General features: G+C 41.0%; 1 long non-coding RNA gene across 1 annotated transcript in view; it reads right to left on the reverse strand.

Annotated features, from left to right (window-relative positions):
• Positions 1-19,324, reverse strand: part of LOC144785579 (uncharacterized) — a 465,667-nt gene that overhangs the window by 110,324 nt on the left and 336,019 nt on the right. The gene's annotated exons all lie outside the window — the stretch shown is intronic.

Raw genomic sequence — 19,324 nt, forward strand, 5'->3', positions numbered from 1 at the left:
TTTTTTTGGCTGTTGGGGCCTTTTGCCCAGGGGTACTCACTCAGTGGTGCATGGGCCTAGTCTTTCTGTGGGGTGTCTTGAATGTAAACATCATGGAGGGCATGGATGGCATTGGATTGTGGTGATTTGTGTGTGTTTTTCTATTTTGGGGGGTGTTGATGGGGCATGGCCATGTGGGTGGGGGCCATATTGAGGCCTGGTCCAGGGCCATGTGGTGGGGGTGAAGGGGTCATTTTGAATCCAGGCAGTGTGCTTTGTGCCATAGGCCTGCATCCAATGTGCCTTGCTTTCATCCATTATGCCCAGGGGTACTCACTCAAGTCAAAAGTACTTTATTCGGTTAAAAAACAGAGAATAACCATGAAAGTAGCATGTAAAATACTATTTACAATGGGTAGGATGACCATTATTTAAAATCACAGCAAAAAACCATATTAAAAGACATAAATACATCATAAGAATTAATTAATTCAAAGGGTTTTACGACAGTTAAAAACCAATTTAAGAAATTCGGAGAGTGACGCTACCATAAAAACAGTTTCCGTTTTTTGAAACTCTAAAAACGCTAGGCGGCATCTATATACATTTAAATCTCTAAGAATTGGGGTGATAAGTTTTCTGCGATAATAAATATAAAATTTACAAAAAAATAAAATGTGAATGTCGGATTGCGGGGACACATCATCACATGGACAGGGACACAAATCTTTCAGCCAACAATTCATCTCAGGGAAAGATAGTAACCTAAAAACAATGTTAAGTCTAAACCGGGTTAAAAGGAAACGTTCATGGTTGGACATGTATAAAGATAAATATGGCTGTAGTTTCTCTCCAATTTTGATCGCCTGGTGGGCAAAGACAGTCTTTTTTTTCACCTCCTCTAACCGTCTTTTTTCCATGAGGTGGTCGATACACAAGTTTTTTAGTCCACTTCTTGAAATGTGTACCATAGATAATGGGTCCTCAAAATATTGAACACAGCCCAGTTCTTCAATACAATTTCTAACATAACATATCCATTTAAAATTATTAATGTTATCAAGTACTAGAACATCCTTTAAGATAGCCCGGTTGACCACACAATCATCACTTGTCCAGACCCTGTGCCAAAGGAGAATCGGCTGGATCTTAATTATGTCAGTAATGTACACCAAACCCAATTCAGCATGGCATATAAAAGTTGCAATGCTTTCTGGAATGGACAGGATGTGCCGTAAAAACTTATTTTCCACGGTTTGAATCGTACTGACATTAGAATAACCCCATAATCCAGAACCGTATATAGCTACCGCTATACAAGTGGTATTGTAGATGGTTAAAATTTCCCTCATGGGTTTTTTCCCCAACTTTTTTATAAAACACTTTAGGGCCATAACAGTTTTAGAAAACAACAGGGTTCTAGCATTAATTGCACTGGTCCATGAGCCACTTTCATGAAACAAGATGCCCAGATACGGGAAAGTAGAGGTCTTCTCTACGGGATTGGAATTTATAAAAATAGGCTTCAAATGCCTGCTTGTTCTTGTCCCACAGTACATAGAAAATGTCTTGGAGCAATTAATTTTCAGGTCCAAGCTAAGCATGAAACTATTAAAAGATGTAACCAAAGTTTGGAGTGCCATTGGGGTGCGTGCCATCAAGACTGCGTCGTCCGCATACAGTAGTGCAGGGACAGGTCTCCTTCCCACCATAGGCATATCCCTGCCCTCCTGCACGAGGCGAAGCTCCAGACCATTTATATATACTAAAAACAAAAAGGGCGCTAAAACGCACCCTTGGCGTACACCACGACCAATCCCAAAGTGTCTTCTACATTCACCCTCCTTCCCGTACCGGACCGTTGCAGTGGCCCCAGAATATAAATCTTTCAGAAAGCATATAATCGCATTATCTACCCCCAGTTCAGCCATTATTTCCCACAGCTTATTATGGGACACACAATCAAAGGCTGACGATAAGTCGACAAAAGTGAGGTATAGACGTTGTTTTTTAACCCTTATATACTTCTGTTGTAAAATAAATAAGTTTAACCCCTGCTCTCTAGTCCCTAAACCCCTTTGAAATCCGTATTGGAAATCGCTTATCACCCCATTTTCTTCTGCCCAGGTTTGCAGCTTAACTAAAACCACTCTACCAAGAATTTTTATGGAAGAATCTAATAAAGATATTGGCCTATAACATGTACAATTCTGCCTATCTCCTTTCTTAAAAATCGGGACAATGATTGATGTAAACCAGGTAGGGATTAGGCCTTTTGCCAAAGCAACATTAAAAAGCTGGACCAGCATTGGCCCCCATAAATCAGTATTAGCCTTATAAAGGTCAGCTGGTATGCCATTGGGTCCAGCCGCCTGACCCCCCCCTTAGTTGCCTTCAGACTCGCAAGGACTTCGGGAAGGGTTACAACCAAATCTTTTGGTAGGTCCATATTTACCAGCATGGAATCAGAACCTGTTACGGGCACTAGTTCAGCAGTCATATAGAGGGAGGAAAAGTGAGCCACCCACTCATCTTCTGTAATGGCAATTTCCATGCGCGCTTTATTATCATAAAGGAGCGGAGTATTTATAACCCTCCAGAAAGCAGCCTGATCCCTTGATTGTGACGCCGAACAAAGTTCATCCCATGCCTCCCTTTTTATCAGATCCTTCCTGTCTTTCAGTAATGCGCTGACTGGCTGACCCAGGGAGCGCGGAGGAGGATGCATGTGTCGCCGTGGATGTTGTTGACGTACTCTGCGTGTCCTCCTCCTCCTGGGCCACCAGCCGCCGATATTCAGCGACAGTGGCCTCCAGCCTCCGTTGCCGGGCCCTTTTAGCCAGCTCCTTCCTTGTTGGTTTGGAAGGAGCATCTATATGAAGAAAGAAAGACATAGTCTGTAACCAATGCTCTTTAAGATTAACACAAAATGATTCAGCAGAAAGTTGTGTCACAGTAGAAGTAGCAACTTGCAAGCGCAGTACATAACTATTGTGTCCAGTATCTATCTAACCTCCCACTTCTTCATCCTTGCCCTAACATTAGTGGGAGTTTAAGGAATCAATTCTAAGAGCACTATGGACTCACTCCATTAGAGTCGACTATGACAGTACACCAGTCTTATTCTTCTTCTTCTCTCTTGTTTAGCAAAATTGGTACGTTAACTTATGCAAGCCGGCATAATGCCAGCGCAGTCAACTTGCACCTGAAAAAAACAGACGCCCGCCATGACGAGTGAGACAGACTTGCGTTACTGTACCAGTCCAGTACATGCAGGTGGTGATGCTCTTACTTTTCTATTACGGGTGGCACTGATAATACTCTGTTACAAGGGCTACTGCTTAATTAATTTAACTTTTACCCTACAGTGCCAATGAATACTAGAAAAGGAAAATGAAGAAGACAAATAATCTGATTATCTATCACTGCACATGGTATGTATTTGCTTACATATGGGATGACTTTAGGTGCTTTGCTTTTTATTGAGTGAACAGTGATACATCCACACAAGAACGACCGAGTTCTACTAAACTTATTAACAGAGGTAGTGAGTGGCCATCGTAATAGCTGGATATATGCTGTGCTTGCAATACAAACTACTGCTACTATTCATGGTAGTATTCGGACAAAATTACAACTTCTTTTCCTTGCCTTTCCTACACTGGGATGGACGTGCGGGTGCAGTGTTACATGCTCTTCAAAGTAACACTTAGTTCATCCAGTGACCGTCTACTCTCTCTAGATACACATATGCTATCTAAGAGTCAGATAGTACCATGATCCAGGCATCCATCCATTTAAACTATATGTCAATCATTCTTCTTCATGTCTCTCATCTGGACAAACCTTACGCTTTCTCACGGGGAGCACACTATGCAGTCTGCAATCTCAATAAGTAAGGAATATAAGAGCTTACCACTGCCCGCCACTACCGTGGCAACCCGCACAGCAGTTTGGTCCGGTACTTGCACCGCCTCCTCCTCAGAACTTTCCTCCTCCACCTCCGCGCTGGGCCCAGCACCAGATGTTCCACCTACAAAGTACATTTAAGAATGTTAGATGTCATAGACATACACCAATCACTAGTATTTTGTCTAGGAATGAAGAAATGTGAATACAGAAACCAATATAATAATTTGTGACTGTCTACTCTAAAGTAAAAATGTCCCTTTTTCCAGGGAAGGGTGTTGTCTTGCCGCACTTTTTGGCACAACTGATGAATGCTTGCTTTTTAACATGCACCATTTTTCTCATAACAGACAGAAACTTCACTTCTAAGAACAAATCAACATCACTAGGACGGAGGGACCAACGATTCAGCACCAAAAAGAAAAATTAAAGTTCAAACCAGGTGAGGGCTGGGCTCGCCCACAATAAATGTGTAAAATAAATCACTAACAGCACTTTTCCATTTTTAATCAACCGTTTATGTTTTATGACAAGCTTGATTTTAATAAATATTTTTACTTTTAATAAAGCTTTAAAACTTAAATAGACTCTGTGGTTTTTGGTCATGTGTGAATGAGCAAAGGGTTTTGCAATTTGCAAGCATGAGCCCGTGCCTCTGAAACTTCTGGACTCCGACTCCGTACTCTTGTCCTGCGTTGGATAATAATCATTGGGGATCAATCATCGATTAATTTGGGAGCTAAATGACTCTGCCACATTATCTAGTCAGTAAGAAGATTGGGGGTTCTTCAAAGTCTGATATCACTGAGGTATGCGGAAAGTCTACCTGCGCCTCTTATAATTGATAAACAATGCACTATTTAGTGTCCATAGTTCTGTTTGTGCAGATTTGTCCCTGCAACAGTAGTAGTATGGATTGTCCTCCTATCCAAACCAAAAGTAAAGTAGTATCTTATTCTTTCTTGGTGGTCATTCACCTTTTTATTGTTGGTAATTGTCAAAGCATAAACATTTAGAAGACTTGAAAAGACATTATGGACAATCCCAGAGGACTGCACTCAATGCATAGAGCTATTGCTGACTAGAATGGGAGTTTCGTTTTACACCTTTTGCCAAATGTGCAATCTTAGTTAGCTACACAGACAGACTAATAAGAATAATCTAGTAATACCACAGTGAGTCATAGTTGAGGCAGGATAAGAATTTAGATACAGTCTACAAGAAGATCAAAAACGATTTAGAAAAAATCGAATGAGGAACGCTAGGAAAAAATAGGTACTCTATATTAAAATTAAAACTTACCGGGGCCAGCAAAGGAGCCCTCGCCTGACCGATCCTGGCCTTTTTCAGCAGCAGCAGCCTCCTCCAATGTCCTCTTGCCCCTGGGGGGAGCTAGTGTACAACATGAAAGAAAGAAAGACCAGAAAACATGGATGATTGTTGTCAACCAAATCAAACATTTCAAAAGAACAATAACAAAATATTTTGGCGAAATAGCAAATAGACAACTATTCCACGGGATATATTGACCTATCTCATGTGGTCTACTACGATATTAGTATTGCTTGATTTGCGAACCGTCGACTTGGAAAGTTATGTAACTCACTAAACAAACTACTAAAAAGGTTCGCCTAAGACTGGCAGGCAGCAGTCCGCAGCACGCGAAGTGACAGACAAACTCCATCGTGATTGCAGATCAGCGACAACACTAAAAAGTTTCCTACTACATTAACCAGTCATTAAAATACTCAAACTATCAATCCACCACCACTATTTCTTCTTATTGCCCGGTGTACAAAGGAAGGACTGGACTTAGTCTGTAGGGGCAGATTTACAAGCCCCTTGCGGCTCTTTTGCTCCAATGTTGCGCGACTTTTGTGACGTAGCGGCAGAACAAAAGAGGCGCCATGGTGCGGCGTATATTAACAACGTGACGCATATGGGAGATGCATCACGTTGTAAAGCCCTGCGCCATCAGGGGGCGTTCCGGCGCAAGGGAGGGCGTTCCGGCGCAGGAACGCAACCTAAAAGTGGCTGAGGGAAATCTACAAGATTTCAATCAGTCACTTTTAGGACAATGAATGATGCGTGACTCAAACCCTGCGCATGCTGTGAAGCAGACGTACGGCTTGACGCATCATTGGGGAGATAGGGCACCCCAGAGCATTGCTGGAGCTGCGCCATCGTTGCGACGCAACTCCAGCAATGCGCCGCCTTTACGGCACAGATGTGTAACGCTTCGGTGACGTTTTGGGCCCATGGTGCACCGCATTGTAAATACGGCGCACCATGGGTGGTGGTGGCGTGGCGCACAATTACTGGCGCATCCCTTCTACTTTGCAGGGATGCGCCGATAATTGAAAATCTGACCCTTAGTGTCTAGCATTACGCAGTTCTTTACACTACACTCATACATAATTTCTCAGGCCAATGAAATGAACATAAAATAGAAAACAAATAAGCATAGTAGCAATGCTACTGAGAAGGAGAGCAGTGCACCTGAAATGCACAGAAGATTTTGAAATATAATTTACCTACAATGTAATCGGCAGCATTATTGCTCTCGGTAAAAAACAAAAATTTGCAATATAATAACACACAGAGTGGGAGAAAACAGAGTAGTGATGCAATAGCTAGAAATAGCTACTACTACTCACCAAGCCCGGGGATCTCGATGCCAAGCACGTCCAGCAAGTCGCGTTACCGGTCCATGAGATCCGTCCAGCGGTCGGTGGCCTGGTTGTAGGTGCGCCAGACCCTAGAGTGTTCAAATATGGCCCGGCACACCTTCTCCCACCGCTTCCGTCGCTCCCGTAGCCCGTAGCCGGTAGCGATCTTGCCGCCTCCCATGATGGTCCTGGGTAGGCGGCGCTGGACATAAAAGACGAGTGCGGCCACCTCCTCCGCACTAAAAATCTCCTGAGCTATAACTTGCTCCCCCCTCAAACGCCCGCACGGGAGCCGGGCACAGGGTGCGGGACCCTTCCTCTTCGCGGCCTGCTTCCCGGCTCCCTTTACCATGGTCTGGGCAGAAAGGAAGGTAAATGATAAAGAAGAAATAGAATAGGGAAGAAGAAAAGAAAAGAGTTTAAAAAAGTAGTTTAAAATTAACCAAAAGTAGCAGAAAACACAAAAATATAGAGCTAGAAAAATAGAGGGATAGATAATAAGTAAAATAGATAAAAAAAAACTTCCAACAAGCAAAGGATGGCAGAGATTGACAGAGGATACAGAAAGCATGCCCAGAACCATAGCAATGAATGAAAAACAAGATGGTCGCGCCCGTTCACGACCGCGTGGGTAAATTCGCGTGAGATTTCCCCCGCGATCACACGCGAACATGTACTAGTGAGCCGCACACTTTGCGAGATTACACATAGCGCCCGGAAACTGAATTACGTCACGCAAACAAGATGGCCGCGCCCATGAACGACCGCTAGGGTAACTTTGCAAACGTTGCGCTACAAGCGGCTTGCGAACACGCAAAAAATCACACGAACAAACACGCCGCAAAAAAAACAAATCGTGTATTCCCACGAATTCGCGGCTTCCGAAATCGATCTTGCCCGAATTCGCGCCCCGCGAATCGCGCGAAATTGCAGAAAAACGATTTTTGCAAAACTGAAAGCACTCAGCAGGTGCAAAAGTTCAATCTTATCATTAGTAACCATTCCTTCTAGTGCTTCCTGAGGGGCTCCTCCAGAGTTCAGTTGCCTACTTGCAACTATTCTATGACCCAGCTCTGACCCTCACAGCAGGCTCAGAGAATAGCTACAAGTATGCCACAAAGGTCCTGCTAAAAAAATTAGACTGCAACAGAAAGCAATTACAGATAAGGAAGCATGTGCCAGATTGGAAGTTCAAATTCAGTGACACATTAATCAATCAGCCTCTAATTCATTCATGTCAGTTGAGGCAGGGCAGGTGTGCTTTTCCCCCCATAATCTACAGTGATGAAACAGAGAGCGGCATGGGTGAGCCAGAGGGTGGCAGTGGTGAAACTGAGGGTGGCAGTGGTGAAAAAGAGGGTGCTGTGATGAACCAGACGTAGAAACAACATGGTCGCGACCGTTGCTACCCGACAAGTAAGTTCGCGTTTGCAAACTGGTAAAAAACCCTCGCGAAACGGCAGAAACACTTGCGAACCCAAAAAAAAAAGTCCGCAAAATTCGCGAGAGTTCACGGATTTTGCGGATTGCGAATCTGTAAATACACAATTTCACGGATTGCCAATTCGCAAAATTCGCCCATGCTTAGTTAAGGATAAGACAATTTCTTGAGGAGTTTCTGGGTGATGCAGGTGCAGAAAATATCTTCCCACCAAAGCAACCCCAGGTTTTTTCTTATGGTAATTTGGGTTATTTCTTTTCAAACAATGTTAATCCTACACCAATATTCCAAAATCCCAGCGCATTCCTAGAATATATGTTTCTAGTCTCTGATTGACCTGTTGCATCTGAAACAGGCTTCAGTCTCTGATGATGAAATGTTCTTAATTCTTACAGGCATATACATCAAGCAATAGGAGTGTGATATTGTATTTTCTCTAAATTTGAGTTCAAAGTGATTTTGTGCATATCTTTATGTATGCTGTCCCATTGTTCGGAGTGCAATAGAGCCCAACCATCTAGTTTACTTTTGCACAGATTCTGAAATTTTCAGATTAATAATTCATTTATATACCAGTCCTCTTCTGCATTTGTAAGAGATCGTCAGAATATCTCCTCAAATATATTAGCTAGTTGCCAAAAATATTCCCATATTTGCCAGTATTTAATTAACCAATGCAGCTACCTTTTTAATTTCAAATTCTTCCCGTATCTCCATGAATGAAATATTCCCTTCACATTTCATAATCTAAAGTGATATAATTCCCTTTTCATGCTGCATGTAAGGAAATGTATTTTATTGTATTGGAACCCCTAGTTTTTTTTAACTGATGCAGCTTTTTTTTCTACTCTGAGTGTGCACTGAGGCCTGCTAACCATGCCTTAGATACTGTGCTTTAACCCCAAAATGTATATGTTACTTTGGCTATACACAATTCTCACAGTATATGTCCCTAGTATTTGGTACTCAGGGTCCCCAGAGATGTAAATTAGAGAGTCACCACAGGGATTGCATCTCTGTTTGTGTAACCCTGGGTGTGACACAGTCTCCCAAATCACCATGTCAGTCAGGAAGAGCAGTTTTAAACTGCTATCCAGACTTTGATTTGCTATTTAAACCAATAGCAAAGCCAAACCTTCCTCTGTAACATGTGTAAGTCACCCCAATGGCAGGCTAACTGAGCCCTAAGACAGGGTGCAGCATATTTCATGGGCAGAACATGTATTTTACATGTTATGTCAGCAAAAAAGCAAAACTGTAATTTTCACTGTGGAAAGATTTAATTGCCATCGGCGAGTACAGGGTCACACACTGACCCCTCAGTTGTGCTAACTCCTGAATGGTACGAACAAAGCTGATAGTCCAAAGTATCAAAAACTTGGTACATAAAGGCCGACTTGATTTTAAAATCATGGTTAATGGAAATAGCATAGCCTGAGATAGCCAGATGCCACACAACGCAGGAAGTGGTCATCTGTCTAGATTGTATTTTTTAAGCTAATGATTTACTGAGTTTGTTATCTTCATCAAATTCTCTTTGGTACATTGTTTACCTATTTAAGATTTGTTTTGGTTCAAAATGTCAAATAATGCTGTTTTAAGAGGATTACATTCAGATACATTTCCCAAAGTAATTTCATAATTAATCTAACAACAAGATAGGTAACCAGGTATGAGTTTGGGTGCACTACTGTCTGTCTGGGCAAGTAATAGGATATCTAAAGTTAGTGTGTGTTTCAAAATGGTGGAAAGATTGGTTACCAGGCAATCCCACACATCCCCACAAAGTGGGTACAGCTAAAATATATAACAATTCCTCCCTGAGCACTACAATATAAAATTAGTCAAAATATGTAAGTAAACAAGTTCCACAATACAAATTTAGTTAAGATGCAAACAATTCAAAAACAATTGCTCCAATGTCAAAATATTGATGGTAAGACAAAATATTTATTTATTGGTTCCAAAGAAAGTCCTTATTCAAATCCAAAAGAATCTCCAATGTGAACACAGATCTTCTCAGTACAAGTGACTATACAGTTCCTTGGTATAACCGTAGTCATCAAAGCGCAGCCTTCTCAGTATAAGTAATTAAACAGTTCCAGGATATAACCATATTCATCAAAAAGCGCAGCCAACACATGTTTCATCATGCAATTTCTAATGCATCATGACTTCATCAGCGCTTAAGCACCATGTAATCAAATCATATAACCTTCTGTCTGAATATTTAAACAGACCAAATTCAAAAAACGAGTATCACTGTAAGTCATATATTAGTAATATCTCCCTTTGATCTTCAATCTGTACTTATAAGTGCCGGATAACAATTACAATCCTCGGAAGAAACGATTCCCACTATAGGTCATATGTTAGTCAAAAGTCCGATCAATACCTCCTCTATATTTATAAGTCTCCAAGTAGAATTCTAAACCTAAGAACAGTATAATCAAATTGTTACGGAATCAACGAGTACGTGTTCGATTACCGTTGTGTACATCGCCCGCCATCAAAACTATACCAACCACACTAAAGGTGGTATCGAACCGGTGACCTTGCCATCTGCAGGTAAAAAAATAATCGGTGCTCCACATGGACCTGTACCATTACATTACGCTCCAGTCCTGCCTGGTAAAATCTCGTCAAGTGCTCAGAGCTGTAATGCATATACAAATTTAATATTCTTAAACAATGTTGATTAACAGTTACTAATATAACTGAATATATAGTTTTCACCACAGCTAATTCGTATATAATGGGTGAAACATATGCAGATGTCACAGAGAGAAAAGATCCCAAATAGTGTACATATGAGTTGATTAACTCTTAAAGTTCTAAAAGAAATCACTGAATGCCAATTGTCAGGTCACTCAGGTAAACATCCTCATGTTTGTGTCCATAATTCATAAATCTCCATGTTATGGCTCACTGTCAGTCTATAGTGTTCTAAATAAAAAATATATATAAATATATTGTCAGGACCCCTCACACACTATCTTTAGGGACTCCAAGGTTCATTTACACAAGCTAATACGTCGCAGGACAACAATTCGATAACCATCACCATCAGAACAATTAGAAAGAGGGTAAGAAGTATGGAGAAAATAGCCCAAAGTTATCATAACATGACAGTTTTCATGGGTACAATACTATTGCGATGTAAAATACTGTACAAATAGCATATATACAATCAAATGAACTAGTCTAGACTTCTATTGGCATCAACTTCAAAAACAATCACTATATCTAATCATAATAGTAAATTGTCTTTTTACATATAACAAATCATCCATGACGGAGTCTGCTCTCCTGGCTGCGACAGAACACCTCTGAGCTGCTTTGGACGCTGGCCAAACGTTGGCGCTGATCCTACTGGATCGCAGCGCTGCATTTGACACAGTGTCCCAAGCCATTTTGCTTCAACATCTGGCGGAGGCGGGGATTGTCGGCTCAGCCTTGAAGTGGTTCACTTCATTCTTCAGCGAGAGGTCTTTTATGGTCAGTCTTTCCCCATTTGTCTCAGGCACCCACTCCATTAAACAAGGCGTGCCACAAGGTTCCTCCCTCAGGCCCCTCTGATTCAATCTCTATGTCCAACCGCTAGCTGCAGAGGCTAGAAACAGTGGACTGACCATGGTCTCCTATGCCGACAACAAGCAGCTGGTGGTGGCACTCTCTAGTAACGCCAAGAGGGACGCCCTCAAATTTCAGGGCAATTTGACGGTGGTCGCTGAATGGATAACCGCCAACTGCCTCCAGCTGAATGCCAGTAAATCAGAAGTGTTGTTGGTGGGTAAGGACCATGGTCTATGGAGTGAACAGTGGTGGCCAAAAAGCCTGGGTAGCGCCCCCCCCCTCCTAAATTAGCTGTTAGAAACTTGGGGGTGTGGTTGGACGCATCGCTCAGCTACCAAGTCCAAACAAAAAAGGTTGCCGGGACCTGCTTTGGGGTCCAACAGGGACTTAGACTCCCATTGGGTTTCTTCGATCCCCCCACGCGCCAGCCTATTGTTCAAGCAGCTATAATGTCCAGACTGGATTATGCCTGCTCTCTGTATCTGGGGGCTAATAAGGTCGAGATTGCTCAGCTCCAACGGGTACAGAACGCAGCCGCCAGATTGTGGATTGGCCTGCGCAGGTCTTGCTCGGTGTCAGCTACTATCTATCGGCTACACTGGCTACCGATGGCTAGGAGAATTGAATTTAAGGTCTTTGCATCACCTTTAAAGCCCTGAAATTCAACACCCCACAGATCCTGGGTAACGTAGTCATCCCCTACGTCCCCACCCGGCCGCTTCACTCACTGAGCCAGCACTTGGTGAGGGTCCCAAGGTTTCGAAGAGTGCGGGCAGGAGGTTGTTCTTTCCGCAGCAGGGCATCTCTTCTTTGGAATTCACTGCCCGCTCACATCTGAAGCCGTACTAACTATCTGGCTTTTAGGAAGGCCATAAAAACACATATTTTCCCACTGTGTAGTCTCTGCCTTCTTTCTGTGCTTGTGGTTCTGCTGACAGCGCCGGGACGCCCCTTTGCTGGGGCAGCTGTTGCGCTATACAAATGGCATTAACATAACATAACATATCATATTGGCATCAACTTCAAAAGCAATCACTATATCTAATCATAATAGTAAATTGTCTTTTTACATATAACAAATCATCCATGACAGTAAGTTCCTTTTGTAATTCACAGTATGGTAACCTAAGTTAACCATCGCATTGTCCTAAAAAGTATTGTAATTCTGGGTCATAATCCAACCCCTGTTCCACTGCTTTTAATTTCATTATCCACATTGCTTCAGTACGTCTCAATTTAAGCATCCTATTGCCACCTCTCCTGTCCATTTTTACATGTTCAATTCCATGGTAGCTAAATTTGTGCTTCTCTTGGTCATCACAGTTCTGAACTAAATGTGCCGAGATTGGGTACCTTATATCTCCATTCTTCAATGCTCGGAAATGTTCAGCCATCCTGTCTTTTAATCGCCTAATCGTACTCCCTACATATATTTTGTTGCAAGTACACACAATAATATATACAACATAAGTCGTCTCACATTTAATGAATGATTTAATTGTACACAATCCTGTATTATTAGAGTTAAACAACTTAATTTTTTTAATAGCCCTCCTACATGAACTGCATCTTCCACAGCAGTAGAAGCCTAATAGTTGATTACCAAGCCAGTTCTCATTTGGCACAGGTCTAGGGTAATTCGGACTCACAATGATGGATAATGTAACACCTTTCCTGATTGTAATTACATTGGCTTCCCATCAAGCAGAGGGTAATGTTTAAAGGCTTATGCATTACGCATAAGGCGGTATATGGCAATGCGCCTAGTTACATCAAGGCCAGACTGTTGCGGTATACCCCCAGGAGGACACTGCGCTCATCCGAGGATATTCTGCTGGTCAGCCCACGTTTCCATCTGTCCACTTTGGGTGGACGTGCCTTTTCGACTGTACTCCCAGCAGTCTGGAATAAACTGCCATACCGCCTTCGGAAGGAATCTAATCTATTGCCGTTTCGCCGGATGTTAAAAACGGTGCTCTTCCAAGATGCATGGGCTGTGCTATAATTAGTCGCCTGTTTCTGTCATGTTCAGTGTCTCCTGTACAAGCGCTTAGAGACCGATAGGTGATAATGCGCTATATAAATTGAATCAATAAATAAATAAAATAAATATCCTGGAACTGTTGAATTACTTATACTGAGAAGGCTGCGCTTTGATGACTAAGGTTTTACCAAGGAACTGTATAATCACTTATACTGAAAAGATCTGTGTTTACATTTGAGATTCTTTTGGATTTGAATAAGGACTTTCTTTGGAACCATTAATTAAAATTTTGTTTTACCATTAATATTTGGACATTGGAGCAATTGTATTTGAATTGTCTGCACCTTAACTAAATTTGTATTGTGGAACTTGTTTACATACATGTTTTTACTGATTTTATATTGTAGTGCTCAGGGAGGTATTGTTATGTAGTTTCATGATTAATTAACCCCTTGCATGCTCGTGACGGAACCATTCCGTCACGAGCCAAGGTGGGGCTGTGCTGGTGACGGAATGGTTCCATCACGGCCCGGCCGCTGCGCCTGCGCGGCGCTGATTTCGCGCCTACGTGGCGCGATCTATTGAGCGGGCGGGGCCGTGACGGAACCATTCCGTCACAAGCACAGTGCCACCGCGGCTCGTGACGGAATGGTTCCGTCACGAGCATGGCGGCGCCGGGCAGCCCCCCTGCCCCCTAGCGCCGCGGCGGAATTACCGCCGCAGCCAAGGGGTTAATTGATCAGCAATTTTTTGCTGTTACTCTAATTGAAACTTTAGCTACTCTCAGCATTTTCTATAAAAATTGCTTTCTGAAATTGTATTCAATGTATAAAGGCTTTAAAGCTTTCCCTCATTGCAACAGCATTGGCTGTCCTGTTAGTTAATGTACAAAAAAATATCTAACCAACTTTTTTTTTCTTGAGCCATTGAATTTGCAATGCTAGAGTGGTCCATCCTCCAATATAATTTATTGATATAGACAGCAGATACAGGCTGCCACTGGGTTTTTACATTTGTGTTCCTCCTGTATACTCTGTCATTCACTTATCTTTGATATCATTATTGTTACTCCTCTCATTGTAGCATTTGCTGATGATTATCAAACGTATACTATGTCTATCCAAGGACTTTTTCCTATATTTATTTTTTCTTCTTAGGTTCTCAGATGGGTGTCTTGAATTTACATCACCTCTTCTTTTAAGTCATGCAATTTTTGCGGCAAAATAATAGTCTGTTTGGGATGTCTAAAATATTGAATTGATTGAAACTTTTTTTTATTATTGACATTCATCATCATTTTTTTTTCTTTGTTCTTCTTTTTCTCACTCTCTCTTTCTGTTTCGTTAATTTTTTCCTTCCCTATTTTCCCATTGGTCTTCCGTATGTTTTTGAATCCATCTTTATTTCCTTTCTCTAATTCTTATACGTATTTTTTTAGCTTCCCCTTTTTGTTCTTTCTACTACTCTCTTACCATCCTTCCACACCTGTCTCTTAACCCCACTCCCATTCTCCTTTACCTCCCTCCCTTTCTCTTCCCCAACCTGATTCTTAAACCTCTTGTAGGATGGACATTCAGTACTTTTCCCACCCAACAATTTGAATGTGCTGCTGTGCATTCTTTAGGGAAAATAAATCTTCATCATCAGCGAGTTTGAGGGAATAGTTCAAGAGAAATGTATAATCCAACCATTCTTTACTTGATTCTTTAATAGTCTACAACCCCCCCATCCTCCCCATTTATACCACTTTTTTACTATTCTCTTCTCTAATTGGGCTTTATTTTATCTAGCTTGACTAAATCTTTAGCTTTTCCCACATATTCTACTATCAATAATTGTCCCTGCCAAAGAACCTTCATTTTGAATTGTTGGACAATCTATGCACAGATTTGTATGTGTGGCAGTTGCAACATTATCCCTCTCACTTTTCCATTTTGCTGTACTGACTCAAAAGGCAAATCAGCAAATACTCCAAAAGTGATACCAGTTGTTGATTTGAAAATCTGCATTCATTGACATTAGTTAATATTGTCTCTTTTATATAAACATACATAAAGAAGATTGAGCATGATGTATACCCTCTTTGGATTACTAAGAAGGGACTCTAGAGGCTCTCGATATTGTTAAACATTCTCGTCATGAAATGTAAGAATTGATTCCATCAGAAGTTGTTCCATGTATTTTTCAATACCTAAATTGCCTTAAGGTCCCACAAATCGGAGGTTTTGTCCCAAAATGTGTTTTCCATGTTCTCATTTTTCTTTTTAGGATGTTGTATTTCTTTTAGGACTGAGCATTTTTTTGTAAACCTGGGCACTCTGAATATTAGATTTTCTAGCTATAGATCTATGCTCTCTAAATGTGTTTAATACTTTTCACTTTTTCTCACATTTCATTTTCTAGTTGGGTTGTATATTGAACATACTCTAGAATTGACCCACTATTTGAACTTATTTCATGATCCTTCAGTAGAACACTTTCTTTTTTATCCCCCTTCTCTAGGTTATTGGTTATTGAGTATTCTTATTCTTTTGGACTCTACTTCTTCTTCTGAGCGGTTGTCACACTTTTCTGAAGTCCCTATTTCGGAGCTCATTTCTGGAAGATGGATTTAATCTTCAAGGTCTACTTTCCTTATCTCTTCTTCATTGGGTACATTTATTTGCTCTTGTGCACCCTCTTTTTTCTTTTCTCCCACAGGTTGCTATATCAGTCACTGTTTGTAAGGATGTTCTTATAATCTAAGGCAATAACTCTTTTGATTTTATTATCTCATTGGCAATTCCTATTTGCCACTGCTCCATATCTTTTGTTATTCCTTGCCTGAGAGATTCAATGCCTCTCTAAGCCTCTGGATTAATTGTTGGCAACGACTGTTTTAGTATCCAAAAAGTTTATTGGGTTATTAGAATGCATACTATTGCCTACAACCAGTGCCCAGAGAGGTGCTTTCTGTAGGAGTTTGTAAATATAACTTAACTTCCCCCCAATTAATCTCAATACCTTAAATCCCTCCAAAACTCCTCCCCACCCCCCTTCCCAGCAACATAGTCAGTACCAAACATTGTATATAAGGTGATTTATACTGTTGATCAAGCAAAGCCTTATATAACACCATGATTGTGTAGCGTATTTTGCTCCCTCTTGATATTTTGAATTTTAAGAATATTATTATGATGGTAGTGTTGATCAATTCTCTAGGATAAGGTAGAAAATCCTGAGATAGCATGGTCATTGCAATACACAGTATTCCTTGGATAGGACAGTAATGTATGCTGCCTAGTCGTATTCATAGGTATTGTGTCTCTGTTCTATTTGTTGAACTATCTTTTCCATGGCTAGGGTGTTCCCCCAGTTTAGTGAGCCAGTCATCAGGCAAGGGTGAGAGTTTGTTTTCTCTTTTGCTAGTATAATTTAGGTTGTGATCATTAGAGCTATAGTGAATAGTTTGCCTTGTAGAGATCAGTATGATCTCTTTCCTGGATGTGGAGCACCTAGCAATATTGCCCAGTGTTTTAAATGTCCCTTTCCAGCCTTGAAGTACCATGTCCCTATAGCTCTCCAGCATACGGCAGTGCCAGAGTGAGTATGTTAGTGTGCCTGTGGCACCGCAATACCTGCCAGCATAAGCTATCAGCATGCTGGTCTCCTTCTGATATTTTCTGTGGTGTTATAAACCAATATTGAATATGTTTAAGCTGAGATTATTTTATTTTGAAGCATTTACCATGCTCCCATACTGCTTATCCAATTCCTTATCTAATATGGATCTGTTTCTTTTTCCCAACATTCTCTGCCTGTATTCTCCTCATGCAATTGAAGATAATGGGGTAACCCAGTAACCCTCAGAACCTGGGTAAGTAAACTAAAGGAAAAAGAGGTTCTGTTGGGGACTGAACCGACACGGACGGATGAGGATGCTCCACTAAATCATTAACAATTAATTGTTCCCTTCGGCGGCCTTGATTTAATCAATTTCCACTGGCTGGTGATGATATAATTGAATTATACTCAGACCACAATCCACAGATGTGAGTCGGGGGTGTCGGCTGACACCTCCCCGGATATTGCCTCCAGCTGAACTCCCACTCATGAGGATCGCAAGTCATCGGCTGTCACCTTTTTTTCCCCCTGTCCTGATGAAAACCCACCTCTGATGCCTAATAAGCTGCACAACTGTTAAGGGTCGAAACTTTGAAATGATTATCTTGATTAGTCCATGCAATTTCCCTGGCTTGAACATGAAATAATAATTAGTGTTGGGATTTATGCGTTTATCCGTGGACTTGAAAGATAAATATTGCCTTGTATTCTGTATATGTTCATTTTTTGTCACCCTTGTACAGCACTATGTCACCCATCACTTTTAGTCACTAATTATACACCTCAGTCAAATTGTTTCTTCGCCGTATGTGTTTCATGTCACTGACAGCCATTGCATTTAATTGCCTTTATATAAATATAAAGTAAACAAATTCAATTTTTACATACTACAATTTGTGGTCTTTGGTGGGTTACTTGAACATATGACTAGTGCATATTCCTTTCTTGTATTGTATTGTATTTAATACCTTGTGCAAATAAGTTGTACCACCCAATAGACCCTCTTTTTCCTTTTGTATTCTCCTCACAGGCTGAGATTCTATCAGGTGTCTAATAATATTAGAGATTGTGTGCTTGCTGGTATGTAAGCTTTTGATACATTTCTCAAACTGTATCAATGGTCTGGATGTACACTCTTTCATTGCAGTGACTAACTTGATGATACGCAAAGCATTCAACCACTGGAGTTTGTTACTTTCTACTAAAATCCTCACAAGATTGTATTTTTCCATTTTATACAATCACCCTCCCATTACACTTCTATTGTCCACTTAGTGAATGCTTGTTTGTCCACGGCTGGTTGGAAGTCTGGTTTGAAGCAAAGAGGTGGGAAGAATGAGGGAAATTATGTAAAGCCCTACTAGATTGCCACTCCAACCCATTACTCTAGTGTAGCTTGCCTTATTGAAGATGATTATAGGTGCCAACCCCTGTGATTTTGTGGTAGCCAGGGAATTTGCCTTGTTGGTATATTGCCTGAGAAAGTGGAATAATATTTGGGGTGGATAGTAGTCTGCAAAAAGTAAAAATGGCACTATTCCTGTTAATTTCATTAAAGGTTTCAATAATTTAAACCTGAGATCAACCCCTGGTTGCTATGCCACAGAGCACATAGGCTTAACTTAAGAACATGTATAAAGTAGTTACCACCAAAACCGTCTTAAAGTCAAAAACACAACACAATAAAAATCCCACTCAATTAAAAGATATCAAACATATTTAAATTAAGCAAAATAGCACCAAACTAACAAATTCCGTATTTGTATATAGGGCTGAGTGGCATTACTTCTTGCCCACTGGGAATGCTCTCATTTGCACATAATTTTGGCATGATGGGATCTCTATATCCTCTCACTTTAATGAAAGGTCCTCAAATTTATCTTAAAATAAGACTAGGCAAACCCCCAGTTGATGGACCTCATCTGAGCGGTTGTTTACTGTGCTGTATTCCAGATCGTTGAATCTTCTTCCCAAATCTTGAACTGTGGATCTCTTTTAGATCATTTTTGATTATTCTTATGTTTCATTTGGTTTCATGCAGAAACTGTTGGATGAATTCCTGGGATATCACAGGGTTTTTCTTATCTCACTATTGTTCCATTTTCCGAGGATTGTCTGTCTGAAAATGGTGATTTCTCAGTCTTGTCTGCTTTACTCCCTTTA

Source organism: Lissotriton helveticus, chromosome 10 (genome assembly GCF_964261635.1).
Source record: "Lissotriton helveticus chromosome 10, aLisHel1.1, whole genome shotgun sequence".
Lineage (NCBI taxonomy): Eukaryota > Metazoa > Chordata > Amphibia > Caudata > Salamandridae > Lissotriton > Lissotriton helveticus.